Source organism: Dryobates pubescens, chromosome 3, assembly GCF_014839835.1.
Source record: "Dryobates pubescens isolate bDryPub1 chromosome 3, bDryPub1.pri, whole genome shotgun sequence".
NCBI classification, from domain to species: Eukaryota; Metazoa; Chordata; class Aves; order Piciformes; family Picidae; genus Dryobates; species Dryobates pubescens.
Genome location: NC_071614.1, coordinates 40,103,555 through 40,131,141, shown reverse-complemented (window position 1 = coordinate 40,131,141; position 27,587 = coordinate 40,103,555). Strand labels below are relative to the sequence as shown.

The window sequence follows — 27,587 nt, the reverse complement described above, 5'->3', positions numbered from 1 at the left end:
CAGTGCAGCCCAGGATACCGTTAGCCTTCTTTGCCACAAAAGCACATTGTTGTCTCATGGTCCACTTGGTGTCCACCATGACCTTCCAGAGTGGTTTGGATTTTGTGAGGTTTGGTCTTTTTTTTTTTTTTTTTTTCCATGTGAAAACTGCCTTTAAAGATGAAAGTTATGGCCTGATGAAGACTATTTTTAATGTAAACATACACCCAGTCCAACCAGTCACAATTGTTTAACGCTTCTCCTTTTTGAAAGGACACACGTGTTTTCTGATCTCCTTAAGGATGACGAAATTGTTGCAGCTCTCCAAACCAGTGTATGCTTTCTGGGAATACTATTTTGAGAGCTGTCTCTCAATCCTTTTCCTGATAGATAGCATTATAAAGTGTGGAAAGAATAGAAATATTGAAGCATGAAACCAATGCATCTTTGTGAGGTGGGCACTATGTGATTAGATCCGTATTTTAGAGTTTAAAGATATCAAACTTTTTTAGTTCTTACGCATGTTTTTACATAGTGTTTTGTATGCAGAATCTAACAATCCAAATGTCTAATTTCTAGCCATATTGATCTACAAGCTATCTAACCCTGTGACAACCTCATGTCAGAGGTTCTGTCTGTTGCTTTGGGAGCATACTAAATTAGGTAACTTAGTTGCAAAGCAAATAATAAAACAAAAACAAAATAGATTTATTTTAAAAGAAGGTTTAATAACATTATTCTTTATGCTTCATTAAAATGTGAGATAATAGGAGAAACTGCCAAGTTTTCAGCTCTGGGGCTGTTTAGTCTGGAGAAAAGGAGGCTGAGGAGACACCTCACTCTCTACAACTACTTGGAAGGAGACTGGAGTGAGGTGGGTGTTGATCTCTTCTCCCTAGTAATAAGAGTTAGGACAAGAGCAAATGGTCTCAGGTTGCACCAGAGGGAGTTTAGGTTGGACATGAGAAGGAACTTCTTCACTGAAAGGGTTATTGAGCACTAGAACAAGCTCCCCAGGGAGGTGGCTGAATCCCCATCCTTGAAAGTGTTTTAAAGATGCAGCAATGTAATGCTGAGTGATATGGTTTAGCACCAGCCTTGGTAGCGTTAGATAATGTTTGGACTTGATGATCTTAAAGGTCATTTCCAACCCAAATGATTCTATGCTTTTATGATTCTGCAATACTACCACACCATTTCTAGTAGCTCAGGGCTAATAATCTTTTGAGCCATGTAAATGCTAAATGTCTCACATGTTTTCTCCCTCTCATGAGACTCTTGAGTTGGTCAGCACTCTGGTATTGTTCTGGCTGTCCCTATCCATAAAGTGGAGCTGTAAAAAAAAGTCTTTAAAATTTACTTCTTATTCTGATTAAAACTTATTTTTGGAACAAGGTAAGTAAAGCAGAGAAAACTGCATCAGCTGGGTGAGACAGAAGATAGCACATATTCCTCTCACCAACTGTGTCTTCAGAGGTCTTACTTTCAGCCGTGGTTTTATCTCGGCAACTTTCACAGGCTCCCTGCGTTGCAGCAAATTATAGATGATCTTGTCTGATGCCTGGGAAAATATCTTGCTTTTCATCATCTCTGAAACCTGATTGCTTTTGTGCATCTTGCCCCTTCTCTCTTATTCCTCTCTGTTGTGGGCATGTTCTTCTTTGCCCCAGCTATGTCAGAAGCTTATGTATACAGAGTATTCTCAGTTTTTTTGGGGGAAGGAGACATCCTCCATTCACTCCAGAGGGTTCCACATTCCAGAACAAAGTAAGGAGCTGCATTTTTCTCAGCTGTCTAGTTGCTTTCTTTGAAAGGAAAGACCATACTCTATTGGATACTGCTAGCAGACAGATGAAAGAAAATGCCTTCCTTCACAGCCCTACTTTGTAATTTATTTTGTCTGTAGATGTGCTTAGATAAATATTATATCACATAGCCTGAGAGCCCACGTTAAAGTGCCTCCAACACCATGTGTCAGAAACCAATTCATAGAATCATAGAATTGTTTTGATTGGAAAAGACCCTTTAAGATCATCGAGTACAATCATTATCCAGCTCATTATGAGACCAGCTCATTCCTGACCGCTGATTCATGTGCTAGGTACTGGGGTGTTTACCCAGGTCAATAAGTAAATAAAATTAAGTAAAAAAATAATAATCTTATCCATTTTACCCTGAGTTTTACTTCTGAAACTAAACCGTGTACCACCTACCTAAAGGATGCCAAGATACAATTTTTGCTTTTATCTGTGGAAGCCAGTAACCAATAGAGTATGGAAAGATGTAGGTGTATAGAAGATATAGAGATATGGTGCTACAGGACACGTTTTAGCACCAGACTTGGTAGAGTTACATAATGGTTGAACTTGTTGAAGACTTTTCCAACCTAAATCATTTTATGACTCCATGGTGACCTGGAGAGAAGATATGTGGCATATCCTCACGGCAAAAAGAAAAGCAGGCTCTGTTTAACCCTTGAAAAGGGATTGAAATCTTTAGATAGAATAGCTTTCTGCCACCATGTAACCAGAATGGCAATGTCATCTTCATTGAAAGATCTCTATTTTTTTCCTACACTCTGTTGCAAAAAATTGTCTGAGTAAGATGGATTTTCAAGAAACAAATAGCAATTATTTTTCTTTTAAAGGAATCATTTTAATTCTCAAAAATGGAGACAACAATTAAGCAAATGTTTCCTTGAATACTTTTTATTTTTATCAGTCCAACTACAGGCAGAATTCTAAAGTTTTATACCCAAACAGAAAGTAGCATCTAACCGAATATATGTGAACAACTCAACCTTCCTCTTTCAACCTTCTTATGCCTTTCTGTAATGGTAATATTAAACTGCACCTGGAAGAAACTAAAAAAGAGAACCTGGAGTCTATGCCTGATAGTTTCTGCTTTAGAAATATGTTTAAGTAGCACACTGGTATGGGTTCTCTTCAAAGTTGTTGTAGTTGCATTACATTGTTGATTAGACTTGTCTTTGGCTTGAAACTTGTATGAAATTGCCACTGTTGTGAAGAACTGCAGGTGAAGAATATTTCTTTGCCATGAGTATCTATCAGTCTTATTTTCAGATTATGTATATTTTTCAAAAGACATAAAAAAGCTTGACTGATTGTAAATTCCTTTGGTAGCTTTAGCAAACATTTTATTTTGTTACTTTAAAAAAAATTATTATTGCTATTATTATGCTTTTTATAGATTCCTGTAACATACACAGAATTTGGACAAGACAGTGAAATGAAAACCAACCAAATTTCTCCAGAGGGTCAAATCAATTTAGATGAAGATGGGGCACAATGGGACTTTAAGGTCAATTTCAACTTTACATTAAAACACAGGTTTGTAGTTTTCCTTCACGAGCTCTAAGCACAAGAAGATACACTTCTACATATAAGAAAAAAATACATCTATAAATAAATGCATTATAGCCAGAAAACAAAAAGCAGTTGAATACAATGTAGAAGTCTGCTAATCTCTCCACTCCTTTTCAAAATTCATCCCAACTCCTCCCAGAGAGATGAGAAAATGCTGAATTGTTATCCCAATTCATTGTGGGATTTTGCTTACATCATCACTTCTAATCGTTGTATCACCCTTCTTTAGTAGAGAAATGAGCGCTCATCTACAGATGGACTTTGCTAAAGATGAAATGATAAGGAACATCAGAGGGATTTGGTTCTAACTTGTTAGTGCATCTTCTGTTTGGGTTCCCTCTGAGTTTGGGTCTTTGATTTGTTTTTCAGTTCACTTACAAAAGAGCCCTTATTTTGACATATTCCAGTTTAAAGACAAATGATACCCTATAAACAATTGGCAGTTCCAATTGCTTTCTAAAAAAATACAATCTTTCTAATATATGTGATCAGGGGAGTATTACTTTTTGCTTAGTCTCCATTTAAACACATAGAACTTTTATTTTCTATTTAGTATACTCATGCATGTGGTGCTTTACTGTCTGTTGTATGTCCTTTCATTTTATGCTTTGTACCAGATCAACTTTCATCCACTTTCCTTTCTCCCTGTGCTCAGCAGCATACATATGCATGCTTTTCTTTTAACCCAGCTGAGAGTCATATGCTGTGCACCTGTCTCAGCAGGAATATGCCTCCTGAGTCTGTTTAGTACAAGATGGGTGCATGAAGAGTAACCAATATATTTAGGTAATAAAAAGAAGAAGGTTTAACTATAAAGGCATTACACAAGATAATCATGCAACAGTACGTTTGCTTGACCTTACTTGTTGTACAAATACATGCTATTTTTCTATTCTTCCACAATAAATTCAAAATGGTATTTGTGACATTATGCTGGTTCTGCTTTTGTTCATCTGCATCTTCAGCTTGATACAAACCCCATGGCAGTCTAGATTTTACCAGCTTCAGAGAAAATGTGCCCTAACAATAACTGCTTGTAGAATCCTTTGCAGTTGCAAAAGACCTACAGGATCATCAAGTTCAACCATTATCTAACTCTACCAAGAGTGGGGCTAAACCATTCCCTTAGCACCACATCTCTGCCTCTTTGAAACACCTCCAGGGATGGAGATTCAACCACTTCCCTGGGGAGCCTGTTTCAGTGTTTGAGAACCCTTTCAGTGAAGTTTCTTCTAATCTCCAATTTAAATCTCCCCTGGTGCAACTTGAGACCATTTCCTCTCATCCTACCACTTGTTGCTAAGAAGAAGAGACTGACCCCACCTGGCTCCAACCTACAAACATTTGACAATGCAAGGAGTTTAGAAATCCACTTTCATTGTTAATTAATTTCCATGCACTCTCAAAGTCTAAGAAATGGGTGCACCGTGTTTTAACTTTTGCAGTACCAATACAGTAGTAGCGAGAAAACAGCTGTGACAACACAAAAGCAGCCAGTTTTATTAGCACCTTTGCCACTATTAATACTTGTTAATTAATCTGTGTGAATTATAATAATAAAGAAATTTTAGATACCATTTTACAGACAGTCACTAATCAAGCAGTGCTTGGAAATTAATTCCTTATTCATAGGCAGAGAATGTTAATTCCAGAGACAAGGTTATGACCTGATCTGTCCACATTCCATTTTTACCTAGTTCAAATCTGGACTCTATCTTGCTTGTCTTCCACTGAAAAAGTTGCTATCTTTAAATTTTCTAATTCTTTTTTTTTTTTTTTCTGAGTGTTTATACAGTTACTGAAGCTAAAACTGTGGTTCCATTACACCACCTGGAAAAAAAAATGGTGTCAACTTTTATTTATCATTTTTATCTTAATTTCTTTGAAGTGGGGAACAGAGCAGTGCGAAATAAATTGAACTGCTTCAGCTTTGCAGAAAGCACTTAAGCATTCTTCTGGTGCAGCAAATTCCTGATCAAATGAATGTGGTTTAAAAAAAAAATAATATTTAATATATAATTATATAGCTACGCTGGATACTTGAGTTAATTACAGAAAATACATAAATTAAGAAATTGATGAAAATTGCAAATAGTGCAAATATTTCAGAAGCATAAGAAGGAGAAGCAGAAATGACAACTACTTGCTGCAGATCATTTGTACAGCCTTAGGGTACAAGTTAAGTAACAAATCTTTTTCCCAGATCTGTTGACAATGGTAGCACTGCACTGACAGTCCGGGAAAGAACAGGACAGGACAGGACCAGATTTTACTGTTGGGCAGAAAAACAGACATGTTCTAACATACCAAAACCCCCCAAAAACCTCAACCAAAGAAAACACAAAACAAAGAAAACAAAAACAAAACCAAAGCAAGCAAACAAACCCCCCCCAAACAACAAAAACCAACAATAATAATAATAATGAAAACCAACAACAACAACAACAAAAAAACCCACAAAGCAAACCAAAACCAAATTAACAAAAACAAATACCCCCCAACAACAAACAAAGGAAAGAGTGAATGGAGGGAAGAGGACAAAGCAGAAAGTGCAGCTTCTAAGCCTTTTTGCAGCATCCAGTTTTCAAAAAGCTTGCAGAATAAGGCAAGATCTTCTGTTAGTGCACATTGCCATAGGTGGTGTGATATAGAATATCTGTGCTGTTTTCACTTGAGCTGACGATTTAGCCCACTTTGACAGTCTCGGTGACAGAATATAATATAGATATTTGCTTGACAGAATTTGTACAGTTTAGATCTGGCTTGCTTGATTAATCCTTTGCTCTTGTGCCTGCCCCTCCACCTCCCATGCTGAGCATGACTCCATTCTATTCAGTTGAGCAGTGGCTGCAGGAGGCCAGACAGCATATCCTAGGGCCGTACAAGTGCTATTTAGCTGGATGTACTCTGCAAAGCCAAAGGCACTCAAGGGACTACAGAAAGAGGCACATTAGTGACATAATGCTGAGTGCCTGCACCCTGCACTGTGTTGTGTAGATGCTCGCTCTGATGAAGTGTGTGGTGGCTGTTCTCAGTTGGCTGTGCTGTTGTGTGATAGAGGAGTCTGCTGCTCATAGCAGTAAATAATTTGCAGCTAATACTGTTGACAGTATTCTTAACATTTAAAAAGTGTTTGCTGCTGTTCTCTTGATGTGCTTTTTACTTCACAGGACAGTTTCCTTAACTTTCTGTATGCCACTAGAAAGGAGAATAGGAGTCGTTTGAGGTAGAATTAAGGGATGGGCACACATCCAGGGAATCTCAGAGGGAAATACTGGCTGGGCGCCATACACTGAACTTGCTACATATGCGCACATCTGATCTAGCATGCAAACACTGTGCAGATGGTTAGCAATTGCACAGATCCACTCCACAAGGCGTGTCCAGATCCCACTTACCCTGAGTATTTAGAAATCCTGGTCATATAGCCAGTTTGTGAATTCTCTGCTTTGTCTTCTTCCCATTCCTGAAATTCTGTCTCAGGAGGGAGAAGACGAAGAAAAACAGGATATGATGAAGAAGAAAGACATACCAGGCTCATGTTAACATGAACATGTTTAAAGTGGTTAGGTTACCATAAAGTGATGAGCTTCAGGACCTCAGATGATCTATAATTCAGTGTGTATATTTTTGGTTTGCTCCTACAGTGTAAGAGCATTCACTTCACTTAAGCTATGTCACAATAATTTACTGTGAATATTGAAATAAAATGCTAACTAGGTACAGTTGGAAAGAGAGCACACAGCAAATTCCTGTAATATTGCTGATGGCTGGTAACTCATTTGCCTGTGGTAGCATGATCAGTTTTGATCAAATGGCTTTTCCCTTACTCTACCAGCTCTTTTAAGAATGGGCATTCTGTCATTAAAACTTACACCAATTTTTTGAGTTCTGTTAATTTCACTTTACAAGTTAGCATGCTTCTCTTAACCAATTAAATCATGATTAACTGCAACTAAAAGCTGCATATTTGTTAAATCTTTAAGTCTTCTTCAATTGGAAAAACTTCTTTTTCTTCACTAAACTTGACTAATCTTATTTTTTTTCTGGAAAAAATAGCCACAACAAATTGTGTTCCCAACTCAGAACTTTGTGAAAATCATGTCTCTTACATACATCACAAGGCAACTTTAGTTTTTTGGTTGGTTTGGTTGGGTTTTGGTTTGATTTTGTTGTTGTTGTTGTTGTTCAATGCATTTTAAAATGAATTTTTTTCTATGATGTCAGCATGTCTGCAAAAGGTGTATTCTCACTGATGTCCATGACAAAGTCTCCTCGTTCTGACATTATTACTTTGTTCTTTTCTAAAGAGTTGTTTTGGAGAATTATCTATGCATTTCAAACTCCTAGGGTATTAGGTACCCAACTCTGCCTGACTATCCAAATTCTTAGGCCCTAACTTTATAGAAGGTTAACTAGCGCTAACTTTATAGAAGGCTAACTACATGATTAACTTCAGTTCTCTAAAAAGTAAGGCTATTTTTTTCCTGGTATGTACAGAAATACAATCAGAGCATCATTTCTTATGGTTCTGTCAGATTCTGTTCAATTATCATTTATGCAGAAAATATCAGGGTAAGATCCAAGGAACAGGAACCAGGCTGTTCCTCTGCAACTGCAAATTTACCATTATTTTCATAGAATCAGAAAATCATAGACTCATTTTGATTGGAAAGGACCTCTAAGATCATGAAGTCCAACCATTCTTTAACTACCAAAGCTGATGCTAAACCATGTTGCACAGCACTACATCTCTACTTTGAAACACTTTCAGGGATGGGGATTCAACCACCTTCTTGGGAAGCCTGTTCCAGCATTCAAGAGCCCTTTCAGTGAAGAAGTTTCTTCTCGTATCCAACCTAAACCTCTCCTGGTGCAACTTGAGGCCATTTCCTGTTGTCCTACCTCTTCTCATTAGGGAGAAGAGACCAACACCTACCTCACTACAACTTCCTGTCAGGGGGTTTAGAGAGCCAGAAGCTCTCTGCACAGCCTCCCTTTCTCCAGACTGAACAACCTCAATTCCCTCAGACCTGCTCACAAGACCTGCTCTCCAGGCCCTTCACCAGCTTCATTGCCCTTCTCTGAACCTGCTCCAGCTGTCTTTTGTGCAGTGAAGGGCCCTAAACTGAACCTAGAACTCCAAATGTGGCCTCATCATTACTGAGTACTGGTTCTGCTGGTCACACTATTGCTGAGCCAAGCTAGGATGCTGCTAGCCTTCTTGGCCACCTGGTCACACACTGGCCCATATTTGGCAGGCTGTCAATCAGCCCACCCAGGATGGGGTTTATTTTTGTCCTGACAAATGTTTCCTAAATGTATTTCCTCTGAATATTTTTTTTTCCAATATTAAATAATCTTGAGACTTATCTAAGCTCAGCAACTAAACAGTAAATGTTTTTTTAAACAGTTAGTGTATGAACAAATCTGGGTTTTAAATGAACATGTGCCTGGGTATATGGTCATTTTTCCACTGAAAGTAGAAAAACATTGATATTTCAAGTAGGAGAGAAGGAGAAAAAATGAAAGTAAAATGCAAAATATGGCAGAACTTTTCTGCTTTTCCTCATTTAATTCCTTACTAAGAAGTAAATAAAAATACCTAGCAAAAAGTCATTAGGGGGTGCACCTTAATTTGGTGTCAAAATGGTACCTTTGTCAGATAGTTGCACTAGGATGGCAGAAGTTTCTGGGAAGACCTCTGGGGAAACCTGTGCCCTCTGAAGTAGCTGCTGGAAGATGCAAGTCTATCAGATAGCAGTTGAAGCCACTGTTTAGAAAAATGAATCAGTTTTTTAAAGTATTAATGGTGAGACTAAAACACCTGCTTGTAGGTCTCTGTAGCTGCATCTTTCTCCTAATTTAGGCTGAACTGTACCTGGCATGTTAGTTCCTCTTACAGCAAAATGAGGTTGGAGAAATGCATGTGATGGAGCCTGGGGAGCTATTCATCCCTCCATGAAGTAGACACATCGTATCTGAGCACCTTAATTGCCTTCAAGCAGTTCTGACTGTCTTGACCAGGTCTCCACCAACTATAATGGGACTTTAACCACCTACAGGCATATGTCTTAACCTTGAAGTGAATCCTGCTTTCAGCTGCAGCTCTTACAAACAACTCAGTGGCTATTTCCTGCTCTATACACTTCTCTGCAACCTTTTTGCTGTAATGCCTGTTTTATGCTCTGTCCTGTTCTGCTCTGCTGTTTCCCCATTAATTTTCTCACATCCCCTTAGAAAACACGTGTTGCAGGAGGTCTGTTCTCCTAAGTCATGTAAGTGGAAAAAAAAGGTGTTAGGAACAACTGTAGAAAGTAGAATAGAAGCACTGACATACATTCTGATCTCAATATTGAGTCTATGAATTCCATCCCAAAATTTTCTTTAGCTATACTCCATCTGGTCACATTAAAGAGGTTTAAAACTTCAGATCCTGTTTCTTGCCTGTGTGCCTATCAAGTCATTGAACAAGCTTTGACCTGCTGTACTAATGCAAATAATATATACATATATACACACATTTACATATATATATATATACACATATATATATACACACACAGAGAGGCATATGAGTAGACAGCAAGACTTTTCATCAGTACAGAATTACTCCTCTGCTGAAGCACTGTTAGGAATAAGAGTTTAGGTCTTGATTCAGCAAACAAGTTAAGTTTCTGTGCCCACATCATCACAGGGAAAAGTCAAGCATGCAGGTCTGACAAGCACATAGCAGGGTTTTCAAATTAAAACTGCATGGTTATTTTGTACATTCCCCTGAAAAAGTCTCCTTTGTAATGAACACACACCTTGGACATGGTCTTCTCCAGAACTGCAAAAACCTCCAGCTTAATAATGATGTAAAATAATCAGGAAAATGTCTTTCTGCTAAATTCATGTTTTCTTTTTAATTTTTCTTTTTCTTCATATTTTCTTTTTATTTTTTTCAAGCAGAAAGAATTCTAAGCATTCTGTAAGGGGCTTTGTTTATCAAGTTTTTATCTTCATTTGAGATTTCTAATTCCCTGTGTTGGTTCTTCTTTAGTCAAAAGTGTTTACAATGAGCATTATCGCTTTAAAAGGGATAGCAACTAATAATAACTAGGAATGATAAAAGTTAGAAGTTGAAAAGGTCTGTTACATTGTCTGACCCTCTCCCCTGCCATTCTTTGAATGTTTCCTATAGTATAAATTCCATTGCTCTGTTTGGCCCAGTTGCAAATTACTTTTACTTCCCTGAACTATTCTCCTAAGAGCACTGTCATATTGTTCATTGCCTGCTTGTCATCCTTTCCCTAGAATTCAACTATGACAATTTTAACTTGCTTTTATTTCTCATATATATGCATGAGGTATCCCTTTTGGGTACCTTTAACTTTATCTTTTTGCCATTTTGGATCTTCCATCATCCCTGAGGTGGCTGCTCTTTTTGTTTGTATTTCCTTCTATAAGTTTTTAATCTTTCCCCATAAGCTACTGCCTCTATTTCCTTCATTGTTATATTGTTGTTTACTCTTTGGTTGTTGTTGGGGTTGTTTTTTTTGGTGGTTGGTTTTGGTTTTTTTTTTGTGTGTGTGGGTTTTTTGTTTTTGTTTTTGTTTTGTTTTGTTTTGTTTTACCCCTGGGTTCTCCAATTCTCTGTGGGCCTGCTCCTCTTTTCTGCTGAAGTCAATGAGGAAAAAATTAAGGCATGTTACTGCTCTCTTTCCTGCAACCCTGCATTTTTATCCTATCTCCATAGTATCTATATTAAGTTGGGATTTTGTGTTGTTATAGTGTTTTTTGTTGTTGTTGTTGGTTGGATTTGGGTTTGGGTTTGTTTATTTGTGTTTTGTTTTGTTTTGTTTTCCTCCACTTCATCTGACTCAAACATCAGAGTGTTTTGCAGTTTCCATTTCTAAGGATGCTAGAACGATGTCTACCCTGGGTGCACAGTCACCACCTCAACCAATTCTTCTGCCTGGCAGGCCTTTTATTAACCTGACTGAGTCTGACTGCCTTCCCGACCAAACACAGTTTGTTTTCTGACAGTTTGAAACACAGGCAAAATTTGCTTGCAACTCAACATGGCTGCACAGAAATACTTTGAGGATGTGATCAGTAATTTTGAGCATTTAAGGCCAGCAACACTGATGAAAAATATATTAGTTAGAGTTTTTTTGCTAAATATCAGAAGTACTGCTCACATAGTCACGTGAAAGCTGCAGCGTGAATATTCTGAAGCTGTCATCCTTGAGATACCTGCTATTTTAGGTACTTCTCTCCCAAATAATGTTCATATCACTCTAGACAGTAAAATGGTTTCCTTGTGTGTGACTCCAAATGGAGAATTCTCAGCATACGTGTTTATATGAAGCCACCAGCATTTTGTCTGGGACTGAGTGTTTGATCCTTGTGATTTCTTCCCCTATTTGTAATGGCTTTTGACCTTTTGGGGAGTGTATTTGAGGAAAAGAGGTGCTTGCGGTGGTAACAGCAAGCAGTTATTTAATATGAATATTCTAGGGGATTTCTGCACATATGGATGCACTTTCAGTTTTGTTCAGTAGTTCATGGGGAATAGACACTATGCAGTTGCAGTATGAAAATGTCACAGATGCAAGAACAAGGTAATGCATCACCACTTTACAGAATGGATTAAGAATATTTATGCCCAGCTTGCTCATAAATCGCTAGTTTGGGTACAGGGTGAGACTATGACAAGGTCTGCTTGAAGTAAAAGGATTTCTTTTCTGCTGAGCCTTATGTGTATTATGTTTGCCTGAATTGTCTAGGTGAAGCACACTTAAAATTGTTTTGGTTGGAAAAGACCTTTAAGATTCTTGAGTCCAACCATTATCTTTACCAAATCTGGTGCTAAACTATGTTCCTTAGCACCATATCTCTATGTCTTATTCTTATTAGGGTGTACTTGTGCCATGTCTGTGTGCTGTGCTGGAGCAGTATTTGCAAGATATTTTTCTATGGCTCTTCAAAGTTATCTTTACAACCCCTTACTGAACAGGCTATGATCAATACTAGCCTGCTGTGTTCACGTAAGTCACTAAGTTGGGAAAATAACAGAAATTATGACTGTACATGCAAGACCTTTATGGATTGGGAAGGACTGTTCTTCAGAGACTTTCATGGATGTGGAGGTGGGGACTGAGCTACTGAAATGGCCAGTATCTACTAAACACTCTGTTAGCACCATCTTTTTTTGGTTAATCCTTGAAAAGAACTTGATTAGCTAATCAGCCCAGGGTGCCCTTTCTCAACTGGAGATTTTGCAGGAGCCAGCCATTAATGACTAGGGGGTTGCTCAATTTAAGATTGAAAAAAGGAGTTACCCAGTAGACATATACTCAGTAAATACTTGGGCTTAGTGGCTATCATAATGCCCTGGGCTGGTATTTCTGGGCATGTTAAACACCAGTGTCAGGAAAAGACAGGGAAGATTAAGGAATGAAAAGATTAGTGGTATCGTACAGGCTTTCTGTCCCTGGGAAATTGCCACTGTTCATTTTCACTGATATTAATAAATACAGTATGAGCCAGGGAACAGCACCTCAGTAGTTTCATGGTGTGGGAACCTGCTTGTTTCCTAAGAAAACAGAAAAACCCCAACATTTTACTATACAGGTTAGAGTTCAGACTAATTTCATACTCCAGGACAGTTGTTGCACTGTATGATTTGACTTTTGCCTATGATGCTGTGTTTATCAGCCTGGTAAACAGTCTGCTGCTGGGCTGGGCAATATCCCTGGTAGCTTTTGAAAGGCTAGACATTATAAATGGACAGCAATTACACAGTATTCACACATCCTGAGATTTCTGTTCAGTAGGAAAAGGGTTAAAAATTAATAAGGATTGGGCAAGAGGAAGCAAAATGACCCTGGGCAGAATGTCTCTACATGGAGAAATGGAGAATAGTTAATTTGTGCTCCAAACTTCCAAACTGCCAAGGATACCAGGGAAAAAAAAAAAAAAGGAAAAAAAAAAAAGGGGGGGGGGGGGAAGGAAGGAAAAAGGCAGCTAGGGTAAATAATTGAAGCAGAGATTAGATAAATATTTGGGGAGGGGGCAGTGTGATGGTGTAATTGCTGATGTTTAGGAAAGATGGACTTCTTTGTAGCCTGCCATATGGCAGTATTTTTAGGGTTTAAAATGTTTTTTGGGTTGGGTTGGGTTTTTCTGATTTTTTTTTTGTCAGGCTTGCATAAGACTGAGCTGTAGAGTACAGGCTGGGATGTGGCTGTGCTGTGCAGTATGGCTTTATGATTCATTCATTTTCACAGACTGGATTTCTCCAGAGTGGGTCCTGGCTTGGCATCCTGAGCCCTGCAGAGATCCACAGGGCTGAGTGTAAGGAATATAAATGCTTCACTGGAGCCAGACTGGGGCAGGGGCAGTTGCTGTCAATACACTGAAGTTGAGATACATTGACAGGCTGGAGGGGGAGGTGTTCTGCAGTACTGCGGATCCCAGGAATACCTTATCCTGGGAGCAGAGAATTAGGATTTTTTTTATACCTTCATGAACAGGGCTGTTTCTTGCTTCAGAGATAAAACAGCTACAACATTAGGTAACCAACAGAGCCTGTGGGTTGGTTTGTTTGTTTGTTTGTTTTAAAAACAGAAAAAAAAACCTCCAAATCTATTTTAGTTACAAGGAGTAGCTTTACACATTTATATATATATATATACACACACATACATATATATATACAAATAATTATATATATGTAATAGTTTAAGGCTATAGGAAATTAAGCTTGATGTTAATCTTTGACAAACTAAATATTTTTCTACTGAAAGAAGAGTAAGCAAGTGAGAGACTTCCACCAAAATACTAAATGTTCAGTGCATAATTTCCTACAAAGCTCTTAAAAATAAAGCTTTCATTAAAATACTCTTCTGAGCTCAGCAATACTCACATACACATCAAAGGGCACAAGAGCTCTAGTAATCTATCAATTAAACCCCTTTGATTTCTCGTGTCTTATTCCCCTGTGTTCACATTCTTATCTTTTGTGATATGAATTGGCAACCTGAAAACTGAACCATAGGGTTCTGTGCCCTGACAGCCTCTGTGGTTATCCGGGGGTGTCACCTGGTACCTCAGCCTGCCACTCTTGGAAACGGGGAAATGCAAGGTACCATTTGTTTTTTTTTAGCAGACTGAAAATGATTCCTGCTCTTTGCTCCACAGAACATCCGATGTGGTGCCCAATCGGCTGAGGAAGCTGCACAGACGTCAGTGTCTCTGTGTCTGTATATGTGTCTGCACAGCCAGCTGCAGCTGGAACCTCCATTAGAGCAGCCCTATTGATTTCTGGTTGACGCTGCAGTAACAGGGCTGGAGTGCAGGGCATGGGGATTTAGTTGGGGGGGGAGGGAGGAGGCAGGGAAGGGGAAAAAAATAAAAATCCTAGAGGCTCAAAAAAACAGGTATCAGCCAAAGCCGCATCGGGATGTATGTGCCTATGTGCAGCACGTACATGCATTTTTCCAGAGCTGTTCGCTTAAAACAAAACAAAACAAAAAACAACCCAAAACATCCACCAAACCCAGCAACGAATATCCCCAGACAGAGCATTCCCCACATCTCACCAAAAATCAACCTGACCAGGTTTCAGATCATGTGCTTGAAGGAATCAATGTTTTCTCGACCCTGTTTTGCATGCCAAAGCTGTCTGCAAAAATGTTTCAGTTCCATCAAAGGACTAGAGGAGATGTGCCCTTTAAATGGCTCCTTCTCTATGCACGCACTTATTTGCTTGAGAAAGGGCGGGGGGGTTGTGAGATGGGATGGGGGGGAGGCGGGTGTTGGGGTAGAAATACAGCTCAGTCTGTCAGCTACGGCACACAGAGAGCTCCAGGAAGTTGCTCTGCATTTACTAGCAGTCATTTTCTCGTGATGCATAATACACAAGGTGCCATTGCGAGCTGAGGTGTAAAAGCAGGGTGGGGAAGGGGCACAAAAATGATGTTTCTGGTAGTGACTGAGCTCCAAGCTTTCCTCTTCCTCTGAGATTTTTTTTTCCATCTGGGAACAATTTATAGCTGCATGTTAATATGTTGTCTTGGTATTTCAGCACATCTGCAAAGAAAATCCCTGCAATCCCTGTGCTTTTTCACAATTACTGCATGTCAGTCTGGCAAACTGTAGCTGTGAGTGGTATACAAGGAAGGGGGGGAACCCACTCTCCCCAGCAGCGGGATCTGTGGGGGAAGGGGCGACGCTAATACCTTTAAAAACCCGAAAGGCGGTAAGCCATTATTAGCAAAAGCTATATTGAGCATGCTTGCCAGACAGGCAGCGCAGCCCAGCTCTAGTTCCGCCCAGACATGTGCCTTGCCATTTTCATTTTAATCAGTCTGCTCAGGATGGCTGCTGATTCATTTTGCGGGATGGCCCCCCGGGAGCCAAGGTGGAAGCCTGAGGCGAGCTGCTATTGCATCAATGCAGCACTCCACATCAGACATGGGGAGAGGAGGTGAAGCTTCAGCAGCAGATCGAGTTCAAAATGCCAGCCTCACTACTAAAAAACAAACCAGCAACTCCCCGTCGTCCCTCCCCGCCAACCCCCTCCTCCTCCTCCCCCCCCAACAGCTTCCAACAAATAACATCTCTGTGGAAATAATAATTTTTCTTTTTTATTTTTTTTTTAAAGGGGAAGAAAACACCAACACCTCCCTCCTGAAATCATTAAATAAAACACAATTAACTGTGCAAAATCTCTTCTGGAGATTTGGTAACTGGAGCTACCATTTCCTTTCACAGCTCCTCATTTAAAAAGAAAAAGAACGCTCTCTATTTCTTTATTTACCTGATAACTAGCTGGGGGTGGGATACCTGATTTAGCTGGAGACTTTGATTTGTGGGATTGACAACCTTATTATGCAGTGAGCTTATTATTGATATTATTCTGCTCTCGGTTGCCATGACCACCTTGTGAGAGACATTCAATTTTCTCTCTTCCATCATCATTATCTATGAGGCCATCTGTTGTGGAAAATGAATTCAGCCTCATTTGCATGACTGATAAGCAAATTTTTTTTTATCTATTTAACAGAAGGTCATATGCCGGGGATTTGGAGCTGGGGGAAAAAAAAAAAATAGTGGAGGGGAAAAAAAAAAAGGCATCTCGAGAGGATGAGTGGGAGTGTGTGCATTAGAGGATGTATGTGGAAGTAAAACAGATCCCTCAGGCCTGCTAGCCTATCCTACTGCATTTGTCATTCCTGCCAGGGCGACATTTTTTTTCCCCCTAAGCTTCTGCACACTAAAGAGAGTGAGAGCTTTTTCCCTGCAGTCTTCTTGAAGCCCCCCTGATTTTTTTACTCAGTGTTGGTGGGTGTATTTTAATACATATCTGTATGGGTTGTTGTTTTTTTTTTTTTTTAAATTCCCTGGAACATGGGGTATCTTTTGAGTGTTCAATGAAGAAAAAAGCAGCCTTTTCTGGGTCTCTGTGGTATGCTTCTTACTCCTCATCCTTTCAAAGTTGTAGTAAGCCAGGGTGTTTCTTAACCGTACTGAAATGTTTTGCTTGTGTTTAACTTGTAAATGGTTAACAGTGCAGGTGTGGGCTGTGTTTTATGCAGGGTGGGGGTTGATGCGTGTAGCTAACTGGAAAGATTATCGTGATTTTTGCAGACATTCTGTGGCTTGTACTTAAATGTCCATTGTTTGCTGAAGTTCTTCTGGCAGTGCTGCTGTGCAGCTGAAATTGTGTTGGGCTGTAGAATAGACGCTCAAAAGTGTGTGTTTACTATATGAACACATAATGTGGCAAGCATGAAGCATGTTGTTGTTTATATAAACTTGCTGCATGTTGGACGGTACTTGTTTGATATAGAGAACCCAAGGAAAAAAACTTCACAGACTGGAATGCTCAATGACAGCTGAGTGCAATCAAATAAAAGATCATAAGATACAATGTTTTTACACTAAAACGATGTTTGAAAGCAGTGAATTTGTACTTTAAAAGGGCAACACTTTTATATGGGTAGCATTTTGAAAGAACACTATTTACATGTTTCTTAGCTATTACAGTTTGATTTTTAAAGAGAAAAGGCTTTGCAAATAAGGAATGGTTAGTGCAGTTAACTCTCCAAAACCAGCAGTCTATATTCTAGTTCTAAACTAGTTAAGTATGACTGTAGTCCCTGTAGCACAAATTTGTTGATCTTAATTTAGTGCTAAAAGTACCTGAGGACTATAAAAGAAAACTACTTTGTGAAAAAGAACTGCCTTATTCTCTTATGTGAGACATGTTGCAGAGGTTTGCTTTTTTTTGTCACTAACAAAGATGAAACTGAATGGAACAGAAGCTTGCCATTTGCTTCTGAGTACTGACCAACTCAGAAGTGCACAGCCTCATCCAGGCAAAGTGTTTTTAAATGTTCATTTCTTTTCTGCAGAAGTAGCGTGTGCATTACAGTAGAGTGTTTACATGCAAAATGCTTTGTGTGTTTGATAGCACTCCTTCCAAAGAGAGAAAGGAGATATGCAGCACTTTCTTGAAAATAAATACTTGGAGATTTTTCTTCATCACCTAGGGGGAATCTCTCTCTCTCTCTCTCTCTCTTTTTTTTTTCTTTTCCTATTTCATAGTCACAAGGGAGAAATAGTGGTGGGTGCTGAATTTCAGGTAGAGATAAGTTTCACTTTTATTGAGGGCAGCAAGAGATCAGAACTCTGACTTGTGTACATTAAGTACATTAGTCTAAATTACTTGATTAAAATTCCTCTATTAATTCCTTTTGTGTGTGTGTGTGTGTGTGTGTGCTTTGTTTTAGAAAACACTCCACAGCAGATCTAGCAATAACTTGTCATGATAATCTATTGCTGAGAGTTGTTCATAGGGGACTTTTTTCTCCTACCCTCTGATTTCAAAAGGAGTATATTTCTTGTAGATTTCTTAAAAGGAGTGAGATTTAATGCTCTTTGGGCATCCATCATGTTTATCAAGACTGTTGGAATTTACAGTGGAAATTGGATCACAGAACTAATTTTCCACTTAGAGTTCAGTGCAGCTCCAGTGTCTGGGGTGGGGGGTTTGAAACAGTGCTGGTTTTCTCCATGGACTTCAGTGGGAAGGGGAATACTGTGTGTTAGCAGGCTGTCTTACAGCACGCAAAGGTCGAGGTCTCCCTCTTATCCCCTCCTCCCCCCGCCACTTATGCTGTCAGCATCTTCCAAGGGCTGCTGAATAAAACCTGGCAAACTTCAGGAAAAGCCTAACGGATAACACCACCGATTCCCTTCTCCTGCCCCCCAAAAGTTAATTACCGAGCTTGGCTGGATTCCTCCCTGCCACCCTGACATTTGACTGCTGCTAATTCGCTGATTAATCTCATTAATGCGATTATAGCAGGCTTTGGAGCTTGGCTGCCATTGTTCTGCAGACAGCGCCATTCGGCCTGGGCACCCACTGCCTCCCCCCTCTCTGCCGGTCAGCACCGGGAGCTGTCCGCACTGCACAGCGCCGGAGCTGTCTGGTCTCTTCAGCACCAGGAGCTATTCGCACTACTCAGCACCGGGAGCTGTCCGTGCTGCTCAGCACCGTGAGCTGTGTTTCTGCTCCTCCCAGCTCCCTGCCGCTTTCCGGCGATGGGCAAAGAGCTCGTTGACATCGCCCTCATGGCTCTGCGTGTTGAGCTACAAGCAAGAGGGGGCCTTGTGCCTCCTGCCTAGGCAGCGGGAAGCTGGCTGTGGCACAGCACCAAACCTGTAGGTTTAAAGACTTCTATCTTCACTGGCATTTTATGTTCTTAAGAGGTCCATGGGGCAGTGCAGTTTGAACAGAGGCACTTCCTTAACTCTCAGAGCATGAGGGACATTGCAAGTGTTGCCATACTTAGGCAGACTTTTGCCTCCCAGTGAAAGAGTGCTTTGTTGAGCCTAAATGCTTTCATTTCTCTTCTTCGTCTTCTTTTTAAACAAATAAACAACATGTGCAACACACCACCTCAAAATTACATTTGCCCTCACCAACACAAATGTGCCCATAGTCTTTCCTGCACCTGCCCTGCAAATCCTCATTTTCTGGAGTTCGACAACAGGAAATGTTTTCTTGATTGATGCTTGGTCTGAAAGACCTTTTTAAGGTTTCATTATACATATAAATTACTTTTTTCAGTTTTCAGTTGCAACAGCATTTTCTATTCAAGTTTGCAGGTCAGACCATTTTAAATCAGAGATCAGACTAGGAATAACCTCTTTAAAGTAAGGCACTTCACACATTAGGGCACAATCTGTTCTGCCCTGTTTGGTGTTTTGGCTTTTATTATCTAGAAGTTACATTGTTATCATTAATAACTGCCAACTGCACACGCGCAGTATCTTCCTCCCTCCCCCAATATCCCTGCTTGCATTTGTATTCTTTATGAGTGTGACCCTGTACTGGAAACCAAAGCCACACATTAAACTCTCTTGTGTGTGGGATTTGCCAGGATGAGCATTGACCTGCTGCAAATCACTAAATTAAAAGTAATATTAAGGCAAAGTGTCCTGCTGAGGAAAATGTGAGATCTGGCGAGGAACATTCTGCATTTTAAAAGTTGTGAGTATAGTCAATGCCTGTGAAATCTCTGCAGCCATTGTGATCTGTGGATTAATAATAATGTCCCCTCAAAACTGACAAAGACCAAGAAGGTCTACTGTTTTTTACTGTACCTTTGACTTTCAGGTATTTTTTCCATCACTGATACCATATTCCTAATAGGGATTCCTGTTTTCTTTTAATTTCCTTATCTTCCCATTCTTTTCCCACCCAAAATCAAAAGCCCAGTGAGTATTGTCTCCCTAACTGCTTTAGAGAACTATACATTTAAATGTTGTATAAAATTGGACTGTATAGGAACAGGTTTTAACAGTGACAGCCACAATATGCAGGCCAATTAAGGCTGCTCGTTAGTGGATATATTCTTGTAATACTCCTGTCAGGCTGAAATCGCACTCCCTTATTGACAGTAGAGGATTCATTTGATGTTTGAATTCTGTTTTCTGTGTTTCTCTAATGTTTCAAGTCCTGTTAGAAACTGCTTCCAATGAGAAAGGAAAATAAATGGAAGGTTTAAAACCTACTTTACCTGAAATTTCCTAACCTGCCAAACTTAACCTTCAGGAAAAATCCTGTGCTCTTATTAACATTGCTTAAACATGACCTGCATCTCCTTTTCCCCATGTATAATGCACCTTGATGAAACATGGAGGTGGGGGAGGGAGGAGGAGGGAGAGGGTAGAATCCAACCCACAACATTAAACCCATACCCTAGTGTCTTATGGAGGATAATTAGGCCATTGAATCACCAGTCTCCCAAATATTATTTTTTTTCCACACCTGTCTTTTTGTAAATGTTTCTAACTGATGCAGTGTTCTCCTCTTCTTAACTCTGCCTGGTACAGGATTTATATACATTCTGCCTCGATTAAAGCAAGTATTGTTTTTGTCTTCAGTGGGAGAAGCATTGGGCCATTTCTTTGTGTCAACCTGAAGGCTGGAGAAGATGCTGAGGTTTTTGGGTTTTCCCCCACTTTAATCACCTTCATAAAGTTTGCAAATGCCTGCCATGATACATGTGCCTCAGAGTTGCCTTCACTGTCTCACTAAGGCTCACCAGGATCTAACATAAGGAGGGTAGCTTTAGCAGAAAGAAAAGCCAAGCCTTGATTTTTAAAATGTGGATACCGTTATCCAAAGGTTCTGTAACCTTAGGTTCGGAAGTGATGAGATTTAGCTGTCGGGTTGTAGATACCCTGCACACTTCCCCACGGGCCCTTTCACCACCAGGGGTGCATGCACCTCTCAGGCTACACCGATTTGGACGGAAAAACCCAAACTGACATGCCCTTTCTACGACATAAACATGGCAGCCCTGCTTCCCTGCTGCAAGGAGGCTTTTCTCCCTGTAGGTCTGCTCCACTCACACTCCCGCCCCCCCATCACCACTACCATCACCCCCCCCCGCGCTCTCCATGGTGCCCTCCCCACTCCCGCCTGCACCTGCGTCCCAGTCGTGGCTCTGCTCCCCAGAGCTCTGCACCTCGGCCTCGGGAGAGCCCTGCCAGTGCGGGGAGATGTAATCAGAGATGACAGAGAAAAATTAAGGGAAAAAAACCCCACCCAACACAACACCCAAACCACGAGCGAGGTGGAGATGGGGGGCGGGGGAAGAGACACGTAAGTCTGTCTTTTTTTTTTTTTTTTTTTTTTTTTTTTTTTTTTTTTTTTTTTTTTTTTCCCAGGGAAACACTACGACTTCCACCAAAATCGTAGAAGTCATGAGGGTTCTGCTATTGTTAGTCCCTTTCCCAGCAGGCTGGCTCTCCCCTGAATTCCTGTGTCCAAACTTCCCCTCACAAAATCCCCTCTCCCACCATCGGAGAGCAGCTGTGGAGCTCCTCTGGTAGCTGTGGATGTGAAGGGATGGTGACAGGGAGACTCGCTATAACTTCAGCCCGCAGTGTGATTCCTGGCAGGGCTGATTGGGAAGAGAAGGGTCACCTCTGCATCCCAGACATGCCTAGTGTCCACACGTCAGGCAGACGGCTCAGGAGGGATTACCTCCCAGGGCTGGAGGAGGGTGTTCCTTGTGACTTTGGGGTTTGCCCGCAGTGCCCTGCCCGCACCCAGCATCACCGCGCAGGGCAGGAAAGGAGGGGAGGGGGTGCTTGGAGGAGGGAGCTGCGGCAGCACAATGGCAATAAGGAGGGCAAGGGAACAGGGTGTGTGTATAGGGAGGCTGGATGTGTGTCCTGGCCAGGGTCCTTCCCAGAGGAAACGAAGCTTTTCCTGTGGGAATGGGCGCTGAGGGCGGGCAGCGCCAGGGCAGGGCACGGCTGAGTCGTCGGGGGTGTGCTGAGCCGTGCCAATGCGGGGGGAAGGGGGGGAGAAGAAGGGGGTGTGCCGCCTCCTCCGCCTAAAGATCACAGCCTGTCACGCTGCTATCGAAATGACATTTCGGGGACGGGTTTCAGCCGAGTGACTCCCCGCTGGCAAAGCCTCTCCCGTCGCAGGGGCATCCGGCTTGCCCGGGGGCGAACCCCGCAGGGAAGGCTGCTCGGGGGCGGGCGGAAAAGCCTCTGCCACCGCGCTGCAAGGCGGTGGGGTGCCTCTTCCCGGTCGTTGTCTGGGTGACACGCTTTAGTAACGCGGTCCCTGGGCTAAACGCAGGCAGCGAGAAAGCCACAAAATCTACGTTAAATTGCTGGGGACAAGCGCCGAGAAGGAGGCACAGGGAAATCTGGCCCTTGTTGGTGTTTGGGTTGGTGATCACCCAGAGCCGAGCCCCGCAGGCTGTTCATGGTGGGAGGCTGCTCATCTTTTCCTCTGCGAACAGCTCTTTTGTTTCAGAGGGGAGAAGATGGTGTGAGCAGGTAAAGCGAGAGAGGCTTCAGCAATCCCGGTGATGAATTAACTCTGTAGACCCTGGCGCGGTGCTCGGGCGGCAAAACAACGATGGTTTTCAATCATTATTTTATGTTAAAGACATGTTTAGAGGCCTGATTATTGTGTGTTTTCTGGTGGTGTGGTTTTTTTTTTTTTTTTAATTTATTTTGGAGGTGGTGGGGCTGCTATTCTATAAGGGAGACACCATTTTCCACTGGAGTCTTTTCAGCTCTCCCTCCCCTCGGGTGGCGATTTCTTTTACCCCTCTATTCGGTACAATACGGCTCCGCCGCGGAGCCCCAAGGCCACCGGGGAGCCCGGTCCCGGGGTGGCGGGAGGGGAGGGAGGGCGGGGAGCCCAGTCCCGGGGTGACGGGAGGGCTCGGAGCTCGGCCCCAGCCCTGCCCGCCTCCTGCCGCCCCGCCGGGGCTGGGCCTGCGCGGCCGGACCGGCAGCATGGAGCTGCGTGGAGCTGCTTAAAGAATGCGGGGCTGAGGAGGGCGGTAAGTCAGCGATCAGCTGCGGATGCTGGTGTGCGGCGGGGATGTGGTGCTGAGGGGATTGGGGCTTGCTGCCTGCTATGCTGCCTCCTTAAATGGAGTTTACAGCTGATCCAGCAGAGCTGCACGCATGCCCGTCTCCTCTGCCTTCAGTGGGGGCAACTGATTAATTTCTGCCTCCCATTTTCAGGCCCGTCAGTTTGCCTGTCTGAAAGCATTTTTACGACTTTTTGTCCATGTGGCAAAATAATTAGCATACAGATGAGAAGGGATCCTGCCTCTTGAGCCTCCGTTGCAGGAGAAGATGTGCAGTGCAAAGTTGATTGGATGAATGGAGAACAAATGGTGGGCGTTCAAAAGCATTAGGAGAGTTTTGTTGTTGTGGAACGGGTCTGTCGGTTTTTTGGGGTGAATATCATAAGATGGAAGGCAGGGTGGCTGGTACTGAGACGACGGCTTGACAGACTGTGGCCTACTTGAAGGTGCCGTGTTTGGACTGCATGCATAGATCATTCCTTTGGACTACTTTGGGTTTGCAGTTCGACAGCTTTCCCTTTGGTGTTCCCTTCAAGGTAAATATGTCTTTTTTTTTTTCAGCGTTGTTGCTTGCAGGGCACTTTGCTGGTGTTCACAAAGTGATGGAAAGTTCCAACTCTTTGGGCAGTTAACAAAGGAAAAGCTAGGGTTTGTACTTCCACCCCAGCTCCTCAACACATCCTCCTGTGCGTAGAGCTGGAGGAGGCTGAACAGCTCAGGGCCCGATCCTGCTTTCCCTGAAGTCAACAGGGAGTTTGACATTGATTCCAGTGGAAACAGGATTGAGCTCTCAGTGGTTTTAATAACGAAATGTCAGGTTTCTGCTTCTTATTTTCTGGAACAATGTGGGCAGACTTGTAAAATTAGCAACTACTGTGTCCATGAAAGCCCAGATGTGATTAGTTTGAATTGGTGTGATATGCATTTTCTTGGCTGAAGGGGGGTGTAGGGGGGGAGAGATAATGATTATTTAACACAAACTCGGCAGTAATGCTAAACCCTGAAGTTACTGATTGACAAATTAGGACTGATTCTCTCAGCTCCAGATCTCTCCATTATATTTTTGTCCTTAGAAAGGCTTCTTTATTGAGAGGAGAAAATAAAAGAAGAAAATGAACAATCTTGGCATTACAGATTTTGTTGCCAGATGATAACACCGAGCCAGGCTGGAATTCCATTTCTCGAACAGAGCATCCATAGATGGGCATTTCTTATATAATTCTGATGCTGTGTACAAAATGGGGGGGGGGGGAGGTAGTGGTGACAGGGGGGGCGGGGGATGTTTAAAATTTAGTTGCATTTGCTTTGTTTTTCATGTAGTCATTTAGGAATATTTTTATCCCATTTGAATGATTCTTCATCCCCTTAAAAATGTGATTTTCATTTTAATTGACCTAATTTTGAAACTGCAGTTAAGGTTGGGGTTAAGTAGAAATTATTATCCTTTAATTATCTTTACATAGTTTTTGTCACTATTGTAAAGCAGTTTAATGAGTGATTTGCTTCCATTTGAGAGATGTGTGGGGGTTTTGTTATCTTCAATTCCGTTGTTTTGGAGAAAACCAGCATGCAGTTCCAAACGACATTTAGTTTTTACCTCTCTCCTTTCTTTTTTGAATTGACATTTTAGGTTTGTGTGATAGTTTATCTTTGCAAAATGACCACACAAATAAAAGTCCTTGTCATGTCACTCTGCAAACAAACAAACAAAAATAATATTGGAACAAACTGTTAACCCTTAGTAGGCAGTTAACAGGAACTCCTGATGATTTATCAGGTTTCTTCAAGTTTGGAATGATAAGGTTAAACTTGGTTGCTGTGGTGTAGTCTGGTGAATATATTATGTTTGTACTTGTTTGCAATATGACACATTTAAAAACAATTAAGATGGCAACATAACACTCCTAACACCAGAATTACAGAGTGATGTATGGCAGGGTGCACAAAACCAGGAATTTTCACTGGGGGAAAAAAAATAAAATAATGATTATATTTTTCTAAAAATGACATCTGTTTATCAAGTGAAACAAAGGGAAGACTACATGGTTACACTGAGTAAATGCAGAATTTGGTACATTTTAAACTAATTTAAAAGTAGGTTCAATTTTGTATGTATTTTACAGCCTGAACTTTCTGCACAGTGAATGTTCCCCCCCCCCCCCCCCCATTTTTTTAACCCACAAGGGCAATAGTTAAATCCTAACTATTTGCAGTGGTTTCTTTGTTTTAGATGGGAAACATTCAGTTATATGCCTGTGTTTTAAAAAAGGGCATCACTTTTGTCATAGTAGTTCTTAGCTCCTGGTATGACTTTGTTGTTTTACTCTGCAATCTTGTATCTTACATATTAGAGAATTGAGCAACTGTGTGTTTGGAGACAAAGGCAATTAAGAAAGAAGAAAAGCTACTTCACTGTATTCAGAGGGGTATTCTCCAGATTTGTTAAAGAGCATTTTGCAGGGCCTTTTTTTTAAATTTTTTTTTTTTTTTTACTTTCCCTGTTGTCTTCTGTTTTGTTTAATTGTTGTGTTGAGGAGATGAATAAGATGCAAAGGAGTCTTTTGATTCCATACACATACCTGCGGGCACATATGCGGCAATTTATTAGCTAGAAACTTTGCCATATGAATGGCAAAAACCCCATACTATTTGAAAACTGTTTTTCTGCACCATTCAGGCTTTTGTGTGGACTCCCAGAGAACAGGAATATAATTTCCACCTATTGGTATTTCCCTGGGAAATCAGTATGGGCATTTCTTTTTAAGTGCATTGCATGAGCCCAATTATAAAACGAAGTTCTCTGCGTTAGAACCTATTTCTCTATCAACTCTGAGCACAGCCATTGTCTTGCTGAGAGATTCGATGGTGGAAAAGTACTTTGCTACTCAATACCTATCCAACCCCGAATATCCTTATGGAAATACCAAATTTAATATCAATATGCCTGAACTTGGTAAATGTTTGCATCATGTTGATCAACTTTCAATAAAGATATGAAGTTCTTGACTGTATAGTACAGGAAAACTTTATGGGTATAGATTACTTGCTGACCTTTTCTTTCTCACAACAGGAGTGATGAGAAATCCTAGACAGATTATCAATGCTGTTTTAAACAGAAGTGCAGCCAGATTTCTGTGGAATGAAAACGGGTACTGACCAAATAGCATCATCTTCTCCACATATCCTAGATTAAAAAGTCAAAAGGAGAGCGAATCAAAGCTTTTGCAGGCCATTGACAAAGATTATCTCTTTAGAATCCTTCACAGTATTTTGCTTTGATTACAACCACTCTGCCTATTTTAGCTGTAGAGGAAAAAAAAGCAGCAAAACATAATGAAACTGAAATGAAGGGGAATGGCTTGTGTTGGGAGGGGGGAGTAGGATGTGGAGACAGACAGACCAAAACCACAATAGGATTTTCGATCCCTTAAAAGGGATCATACTTTGAGTGAGGAAAACAGTAAACATTAGTATTAGATTGGATTTAAAGTCTGCTCCCGGATCGGCTTTGCAGTGTATATACTAGTTCAATATGTTTGCGCTGAAGCTGCAGATGTGGAACACAGTCACCAGGTAATGAAAGCAGCCAACTTAGCTGTGGAAATAACCAAGGCTGTGGGGTGCCCCATAGACATCCATCACATCAGGTCTGGTAGGGAACTGTCTGGTAGGTTGTAAACACAAAGAAATCAATGCTGCGTCTGCCAGTGGCCCCTTTGGTTTGCTGAAACTCCCAATTGCCTAATGCATCTGGGCAATTGCTTTCAGTTTCCTTCAGGATAAATTTTATGTATCTTGAGGATCCATTGTAACCAAATTGATTCTAGCTCTGCAGCATGTAAACTCATCACAGATACTCATCCAAACCAGCACTGGGATCTGTTATTTTTGTGAAGTATTAAAAGTCTACACACCTTATGTCAGCCTGACATTTTTTAATCAGGAAGGTGATTAGAAAAGGCATGGTATGCCACTGATCACTTGACATAACTTCATCTTGTTCAGTCTGAATCCAGCAAGTGCTGTCCATCACCAGAAGCAGTGGTGAAGAGAATTGGTGAAAAGCAGCAATTTTTAAGAGATGTTTTCATGGTAGTTTTGAAGAAGACTGCTGGTTTGTTTCTGCTTTGCATGAGACTGCTCCTGACCCCAGAGGAAAGACAGCAATGAGCTTTATATCAGACCTGTAATGTTTTTTAATAGAGTGATAGGCCAAACATATTTCTCATGTGGCTTCAGTAAAATCAAAAGAAATAATCTCCTCACTTTCTCATGTTTTTGTGATTAACAAAATTGTTTACAGATA

At 41.1% G+C, this 27,587-nt stretch overlaps 1 protein-coding gene across 14 annotated transcripts in view; it reads left to right on the top strand.

Moving 5' to 3' along the window:
* The first annotated feature begins 16,643 nt into the window (after positions 1-16,643).
* MYT1L (myelin transcription factor 1 like) overlaps positions 16,644-27,587 on the top strand; it is a 334,473-nt gene continuing 323,529 nt past the window's right edge. For 10 of the 14 annotated variants that reach the window (XM_009902086.2, XM_054180004.1, XM_054180001.1 and 7 more), the window contains exon 1: positions 23,294-23,817. The gene's annotated coding sequence lies outside the window, so the exon portion shown is untranslated. Of the gene's footprint in view, positions 16,701-22,389; positions 22,734-23,117; positions 23,249-23,293; positions 23,818-27,587 lie in introns of those variants that run through there. The other 4 variants (XM_054179997.1, XM_054180000.1, XM_054179998.1 and 1 more) reach the window with 4 other exon arrangements.